The sequence below is a fragment of the Lepus europaeus genome, chromosome 4 (genome assembly GCF_033115175.1).
Source record: "Lepus europaeus isolate LE1 chromosome 4, mLepTim1.pri, whole genome shotgun sequence".
In the NCBI taxonomy this organism is placed as follows: Eukaryota; Metazoa; Chordata; class Mammalia; order Lagomorpha; family Leporidae; genus Lepus; species Lepus europaeus.
In genome coordinates, this window is record NC_084830.1 from 76,652,543 (window position 1) to 76,660,993 (window position 8,451).

Below are 8,451 nucleotides of genomic sequence, written 5' to 3' on the forward strand. Positions count from 1 at the left end.
GTCCCTCATTTGCAGGCCCCTGGGTGTGAGTGTGGCCAGATTTCCTGGACAAGTTTGCTTCAGTGCTTCTGCTAACAGAGGACAGAAAATGCACCCTGTGAGTCTGCAGCCTAAGAGGAGTTTTCCTTGGAAGGCTGATGTTTGCTTTTAAAGTTCTCTTCATGTTAACTTAAAGGAAAACTTTGAGGGAGTTTCCAATTTACAGAGAACTTGTAAGAACAGTGTGAAGAACTAAACCGCCCCAAACTCATCATTTAAAAGTTCACTCCCTACTTATTTATAGCCTATGAGAACCCCACCTTGGTGAGAGCAGTGAAGGGCCTGGAATGGAAGGGCGGGGCCAGAGACTTCGGTTTTTCTCAGGTACGGCCTGATGTTTCCTACAGTGAGACTATGCATGCCGCGCTTCTGTCTCGCCAGCACACATAGCGGTAAAATCAATAATGCAGACATTTGGGAAAAGGTAAGCTGGGGGGCTGGCGCTGTGGCGTAGTGGGTAAAGCCGCTGCCTGCAGTGCCACCATCCCATATGGCCATTGGTTTGGGTCCTGGCTGCTCCACCTCTGATCCAGCTCTCTGCTATGGCCTGGGAAAGCAGAAGAAGATGACCCAAGTCCTTGGGCCCCTGCTGGTTTCTGGAGGAAGCTCCTGGCTTCTGATTGGTGCAGCTTGGGCCATTGCGGCCAATTGGTGAATGAACCAGGGGATGGAAGATCTCGCGCTCTCTCTTTGCCTCTCCTTCTCTCTCTGTGTAACTCTGACTTTCAAATGAATAAATCTTAAAAAAAAAAAAAAAAAAGAGCGGTCTTCAAAGAGTTCACAGAAATAAATATTAGGGAAAACCTATGTGTCAATTTTAATAAAAAAAACCTGTTTTTTTCAATAAAATAAACATTTTAATTCTATTTCCCATGAACTTTTTGAAGTACTCTCGTGCATGGTTTTATGTAGTGCCATATAGGTCACTGTTGCTTCTGTGGGCAGCTGCCCATCAGGACAAGCGGACAGTGCTGCCTTTGTGTGCCAGCACACGGGGCATTTGCACACTCCCCTCAGGGCAGTGTACAAAGTGGGCATCTACAGGCAGTGGGCTCCACACTCAAACGGTCTGAGTCCAGCCCCAATGGCCGGGTGACCTCAGGCAAGCTGCTTCGCAATCTGAGCCAATGTAAACCAAGAGGGTAGATGAAAGAACCGTCTCAGGGCCTTGTTTGCAGGATTACAAGGCACTTTTGGCACTGAGTGCACTGCCGGGCACATGTAAGCCATAGACGCCAGCCACGGCTGCATTTGTCCTAATGCGTAGGAGTCCGCCACACCCCAAATGGAGGGCCCAGGAAGAAAAATGTGGAACCAGCCTGACGGCTCAGGAAATCCCTGGCACACCCGTGGGTTCCCGCAGGTGCGTCTACCCCCAGCATACAGCCCTGGGTGCCTGCGGTGCCCGTGCGTCTCCCCAGTTTCAGGGACTTCGGTGGCTTTCCATCCTGCGGCCCTCAGACTGGAGGAGCAGGGGTAGAGCCAGAACCTCCAGGCATGCCTTCTCCTGCTCCCCACTTCCTTCCCTCATCTCCAGCCCTCGCCACATCCCGCGGAAGAACAAGCAGCAGAAGGGGAAGTGAAACAGGCGCTGGCTGAGGGGTTTCGCAACAGCACCCAGCTCCCAGCGGCGCTGAAGGCCCGGAGAGAGCGGAGATGACAAATATGGCTTGGGCTTTGTTCTGGTTTATTTATGTGGTGGCAAGAGGGCAGAACCCCAAGGCTGAAAAGCCCCTCCACTCTCACTCCTCACCCCGGGGAGGTGGGAGGTTCTGCAGGCAGCAGGAGGGAAGCTCTGTGCCCCAGCCTCCCCGGCGCTGGCCACTTGCTTCCTTAGGGCAGTGCCCCACGGGGACACGCTGGGTCTCCTGGGTTATTTGGGGCTGTGGGGACTGTGTGGGAGCCTGGGGAGCCTGCTTTCCTGGTGAGGTCATTGTTCTTGGAGTCACTACCTTGCTTTCCTTGGCCTGAGCCAGCAGCAAGAATGCTTTGGAAGAGTGTTTGTTTGGGAAACAGTGACTCTCTGCCTAGTTACGTCCAAGCAGGCCAGCTTGCCGCCAGACCCCTGGCCTTTGGCAGGGCTTCAGTCCTGCAGGTACCAACCCTTGTCACCTGCCTCAGAACAGAAGGGTTTGAAGCTGCCTAGGGGGGATGGGCTGGGGCTGGAGCAAGCAGCCAGGGCCTGTGGTCTCCGGACCAGCGTGCTCTCTGTAGATTTCATCTGAGGGCTAATTTAGCTGGAAGGGAATGCAGGCAAGAGGCCAAGGGCAGCAGCTGGCAGCAAGCAGGCAACCCCTGAAGAAAGAGTCGTTTGGATTGAGAGGGGTGGTCACTGTCCTGAACTTCTTGTGAGCTGGGAGTCACCGGCCTGCGCTGACCTGGCAGGACAAGTGGCCACGTCGGGCTGCAGGTACCAGTCCCACGTGCCACACCTATGGGGGAGCAGGTAGCATAGGGCTCAGCCAACCTGGAGCCCCCGCCTGCTGGTTGCTATAGGGGCTGGCCCTGGGATTCTGCAAACAATTCTATTTTCAGTCTGCCTGGCTCTGCAGCCCTCACGCCCGTCTTGAGCTGCCTGAGTCACTTCTCCCCACGCCCAGCTCTGCCTCTTTCTGAATGGAGCGGATTATCATAACACCATATGTCAGAAGAGCAATTCACAATTTACAAGGCCCCTTTCTGCACCAGCTTGCTTCTGATCTTCCATTGGGACTGCGAGGTTGAGCGGACAGGTAATTTAATTCCTGTTTCACAGATGAGGGAAATTAGAGGTGAAAAGGAACTCAACCAGCTTGACCAGGGACACACACACACACACACAGGGCTCAGTGTTAGCAGCAGGTGTCCTTCCTTGGAGTGTGTGGCTTACCTGCCACACACACACACACACACACACGGTGTCCGTGGTTACCAGGCTGCGGGGTGGGAGCCCCTGGGAGCACCTTGGGCATTGGAGGTGGGAAGGAGAGTCATTGTCTTGTTTCTTCATGGGGAACATTTGCATCTGGGGAGTACTGCACTTGGGGCCAGCGCCATGGCACAGTAGGTTAATCCTCCACATGAGGTGCCAGTATCCCATATGGGCCCCGATTCTAGTCCTGGCTGCTCCTCTTCCGATCCAGCTCTCTGCTGTGGCCTGGGAAAGCAGTAGAAGATGGCCCAAGTCCTTGGGCCCCTGCACACGCGTGAAAGACTGGGAAGAAGCACCTGGCTCCTGGCTTCGGATCGGCGCAGCTCGGCCGTTGTGGCCATCTGGGGAGTGGACCAATGGAAGGAAGACCTTTCTCTCTGTCTCTTCCTCTCACTATCTGTAACTCTCCCTCTCAAATAAATAAATAAAATCTTTTTTTTTTTTAAAAAAAGAAAGTAGTCATTTAAATTGCCAGTGGGGGATCAGTGGGGCTCCAGTGAGTGCAGGAAGTAACCTGAAGTTATGTCAGCCCACCTGGGCTCCCCGTACTTCCTTCCCTCAGCATTTTGCCCACTTTGATGCAGTTTGTCCATGAACTCACAAGACAGACACATTTGAATATATTGTCCCCAGCAACAGTCTCAGTGCTCACAACAGACAGAGTGTGGGCAAGACATGTGCTGGCCTTGATGTTGGACGGGTCCCACCTCCCACCCCTTCACTGTGCCAGACATTGCCCATGGCTGCTGGTCTGTGGGGAGGTCAGTGGCAGGCTCAGCAGACAGACTGGGTAACAGGGCCAGTGGGGTGCAGACGGTGCTTCAGGGAGCTGCTGGCGTCATTAGCAGGTGGCGTGGAAGCCCCTTGCACATGTCCATACTGGTAAGGCTACTCCGGCACATGCCAATTGCACGTTTGCACTATTTTATTATTGCACTAGCCCATTTGAAGGAAGACAGGACATTTTCACCTGCCGAGGAAACAGTCTCCAGAGGTGCAACAATGTCTCCAGCTCTGCAGCCAGACTATTTCCCATGCTCAGAAATTCAGAGCGCGAGCGCCCCAAATGGGAGGTCCCAGGCAGGATGGAGGAGGCAAGAGCCCTTAGTGGGCAGGGAGCACTATGAGGGTTTGGGCCTCACCAGAGGTCAAGGTGCAGGGTGTGAGGAACCCAGGGAAAGGACAGAGGTGTGTGTGTGTGTGTAATGACGGGGAAGATGGAGGGTGGGGTGAGGGGACACTGGCATGGAGCACCTGAGGACAAATCTGTGCTCACCTGTGATGATGCTGTGACCAGGCTACTCTGTGGATTGTTTTCTTTCTTGTCCTTTATCTGGATGCTGGCACCTGGAGAATATGGTCAGCCTTGGAGCATTAGCCACAGTGTTTGTGATTTTAAAAAAAGCTGTGTCAGGGCAGGCGTTTGGCCTGGCAGAATACTCGCATACCATGTCAGAGTGCCTGGATTCCAGACCCGGCTCCACTTCCTGCTGGTGAGCATCCTGGGAGGCAGCAGGCGAGGGCTCAGGTATTTGGGTCCTTGCACCCATATAAGAGGCCCGGCTTGAGTTCTTGACTCCCGGCTTCAGCCTGGCTCAGCTTAGCTATTGCAGGCCTTTGGGGCATGCACCAGCGGATAGGAGTTCTCTGTCTGGCTCTCAAATTAAAATTAAAATAAATAAATAAATAAAAACATCTTGTTCATCAGAGGCTACAGATGAGCTCCTAACTGCCCCCACTGCCCCACCCTCCCCAGGCACTCAATTGCTCGGTGGGGGGTGATGTGAGCAGAAAGCTGACTGGGATGGCATGGGGCCTCCCCCTGAAGAACCTCCAGGCTCAGAAAAAGAAGAAACTTCTCTGTGGATGGAGTCTGAAACATTGGCCAGCATTTGCAGGGAATGCCAGGTTCCCCATCCCTTCCAGAAAAGCCCAGACCCCTTTCAGGCCAACAGTCAAAGCCCTGGCCACCTGCCTTGGGGTTAGAGGGATGGGTTTATGGCCACTGTGGTCAGAGGGGGCAGCCCAGGCCTCCAGGATTGCTTGGGTCCTGAGAAGTCCAAGGGGCGTGGCAGGGCCTCTACACTGCGAACCTCTCAGCATGGCTCGTCCATGGCCCCGAGGAGATAGGAAGGTGGCTGGCACAGGCTCAGCCACCCTGCCAAGGATGGTGCCGACATGCCAGGTGCTTCTGCCGCCATTTCCCAACCTCCCTGCTTCCTCCCAGCAAAGGGTAATAATAGGGGGTGCGTCTCGTTCCAAGTCCCACGAGACCAAAAATAAATGTCCAGACATGTGGCCTGGGCTGCAGGAAGAGACTGTTCTTCCTGTGCTGACTTCTCCACAGCCCCCTAGGTGGAGGCTGACGTTGTGGGAAGAAATGAAAAACAAAATGCAAATTCCGGTCCTTCCGAGAGTCCTCTCTGCCTGCGTCTTTCCTGGCGTATCTCTTGGTCTCTGCCAATTCCGAGTCATAGCCGATGGGTCACGTGACTCCTTTTAAAACCAGGCTCTGGCTGGCGCTGCTCTTCCTGCCCACTGCCCATCTGCTGGGCTCCAAAGGCAACCCAAGTGTGGGGCGGGCTGGGGCACTTGCCAGGGAGAGCGCACAAGTGAGAACTGAAATGTTTGACGGGCCCGGGTCCTAACAGGCAATGTCAGGTCCCTGAAGACCCTGGAGACCCTGCTGCTTCTGAAGACTGTACGCTTGGCCGTTCCTGGGTGGTTGGCAGCAGTGAGCCTTGGCATGTGGCTGAAGTCAGGGGGGCGTCTCCAAGGAGGCTGGATGGGAGCGGGCCCAGGGAAGAAAGCTTAGTCTTCTCTCCGGGAGCTGTGACAGACCAGCAGGCTAGGGATGGCCACTGGGCCCCCTGGGGCTCATGGCAGGCTTCTTGGGGGAAGAACTTGAGAGGTCAGCATCAGCAGGGAGGTGGGCAGGCCCCAGGGGACAGGTGGTCCAGCCCAGGCCCCACTGGAAGTGGCCCCATATGAACTGCTATGCAAGGCTTGTGATATCAAAACCAGACATGGCCTTAGGATGGAAAGAACACACTGACTTCTTTCTAAACCTCCCTCTCATTTTTTTTTTTTTTGCTTTTGTTTTTAAGATTTATTTATTTGAGAGGCAGAGTTACAGACAGAGAGAGGGGGAAAGAGAGAGAAAGATCTTCCATCTGCTGGTTCACTCCCCAAATGGCTGCAACCGCGGGAGCTGGGTCGATCTGAAGCCAGGAGCCAGGAGCTTCTTCCAGGTCTCCAATGTGGGCACAGGGGCCCAAGCACTTGAGCCATCCTCTGTTGCTTTCCTAGGCCATAGCAGAGAGCTGGATCGGAAGAGGAGCAGCTGGGCCAGGAACCGGTGCCCATATGGGATGTTGGCACCGCAGGTGGAAGTTTAGCCTACTATGCTACAGCACCGGCACTCCTCTACCCCGCCCCCCGCCACCTCATATGAGGCCCGGATGCAGAAGTCTTTCCCTTAGTGAATGTGACGTCTCTCTTTCAATGAGGAGGCCTCAGGCAGGCTCTTGCTGTGCTTTATTAACTTCACAAACAAAGCTTGCATTATTTTTATTTCAATTGGCTAAATAAAATGTTCTATACAAGGCAAACACGTCACCACATGGTATTTAAATGAAAAATAAAAAGCTTCATCCTACTGAAGTCTCCAGCTGCCACATATAAATAAAAGACATCAGTCATAAATTAAATAAGTTAAACGGTTGTAGGATATCCTGTCAGGTCCAGCACCCGCTTGCTTCCTAACAGTTTCTGGATCCCCACAGCTGAGGCTGTGGGACACTCCACTGGACTCGCATCTCAATGGAAAAGCACTTGAGGCCCCTTCCCAGACCACGTGCCAAGATGAGGATTGGGTTCTCAGAGTCTAAAGCAACAGTGCAACAGCATGGCCAGCAAGGCGAAAGCCTAGAAGCCCAAGGCTCTTATCCACCCCACGCCTTCTTATAGTTCACATGCAGGCAGAGAACAGGGAAGGCAGCAAAAGCAAGGCTCGGATGGCCTCAGGGCAGCAAACATAAATCACAATTGAATCTGAGACCTGGAGTATGGCCAAACTCTTCTTTGTGGCAAGACACAAAGACACAGTCTTAAGCCAGATTTTCACCATGGAATTTCTGATTGCATTAAGTAGGTCGGATGAATTTAAGTCTCTTAATTAGAAAACAGACCTTTTGGGGGCAGAGTTTAGGCCACAGATGACACTTATATGTAAGGCATATGTCATTAATCCCAAGGCAGGCATCACCAATTGAGTGCTGCACTCCTCTATCTCAGATTCCATCTCCACACAGCACACCAAGTGCCCCTATTGTTCCACTAGGCTTAGCATTTGAGAAAATGAAAATAACTTCAGCCCTTCTCTGTGTTCTGAAGTACTGTATGTGAGGGAAGAAATGTGAGACAGGCATTGAAGCCTGACTCCCATAAGACTTACGTGCCTCAGAGTAATCATTTCACCTGTTTCAAATAGGTGTCTATTAAATGGGAAAGGCCACCTAACTCAGAGTTGTTAGAAATATTAGGATAATGTATGTAAAGTGCCCAGTATCATGCTTGGCATATAGTAAACATTTAATAAGTGATAGCTATAATTACCGTTATCATAGTATCATCTTCAGGTTACTGTTGTTGACCATGGAATTGACAATGACATGTCCATCGAAAGAAGGAAAGCATAGCAAGCTTACGTAGTAGGTTGAACCCTATGAAATCAATATCCGACGGTTTTTGACTTAGAAAAATGGCATTTTTTTCTGATTTAACCTAATACATAATGATGTATTTCATTCAGATCACTTACTTGTTTTAACTTCATCAGATTCTTCCCTCAAAAGTTGTCCCCAGAGACATGTTCCCACCATTCAAAAACTTGCTCCAATCAGTTGTTAGAGCAAGCAAAGCAGAAAGTCTTCTAGAGGGAAGTTGAGGAGCTGGTACGTAGTTCCGCTACCCAGTTTCTACCTAGTCATGGTATTCAAAGGCCTTGATTTCCTCATCTGTATATTGGGGTTTTGTGAAGATAAGAAGAGATAATGGACAGAAAAGCACTTTCAAATGCTAAAATCATTGTACCAAAGCAAGGTCTTAGTAATTCCATTAGACTATGCCACTTCAGAAAACATTAGCAGTCAACATTTGATTTTCAGTGTTTTTCTGTAGAAAAACTGCACATGAAAGAAGAGAGAATTCATGCAGCCATGCCAGATGGTGGTGGAAGCTGATCTTGATGTGGATCTTAGAACTAAGTACACATACGGTGCTTTGTCCTCGTCAACGTGAAGTAAATGCGATAATGAGAAATGCCTCAAATGTCCAGCTTGCAGGTTTACACCGGCCATCACACACTTCAGAACAGCTCACCAGGAAGACAGAGGACTCACTTCCCCCTTCCCTACAGGTCTCTAAAGTGGGTGGCGAAAGTTCAGTTTGGGTATGGTTTTGCCTACAGATAGGATGTAACTCTCAGGTCGTCCCAGAGT

At 51.5% G+C, this 8,451-nt stretch overlaps 1 long non-coding RNA gene across 2 annotated transcripts; it reads left to right on the top strand.

Moving 5' to 3' along the window:
- Nucleotides 1-1,256: 1,256 nt before the first annotated feature.
- Nucleotides 1,257-3,354, top strand: LOC133758398 (uncharacterized). 2 transcript variants are annotated; one of them, XR_009865794.1, is made up of 3 exons: nt 1,257-1,402; nt 2,575-2,771; nt 3,162-3,354. It is a non-coding gene; the product is annotated as an uncharacterized LOC133758398 (long non-coding RNA). The 2 variants fall into 2 exon arrangements; XR_009865795.1 differs by having other exon boundaries at nt 2,592-2,771.
- The last annotated feature ends 5,097 nt before the right edge of the window (nt 3,355-8,451 follow it).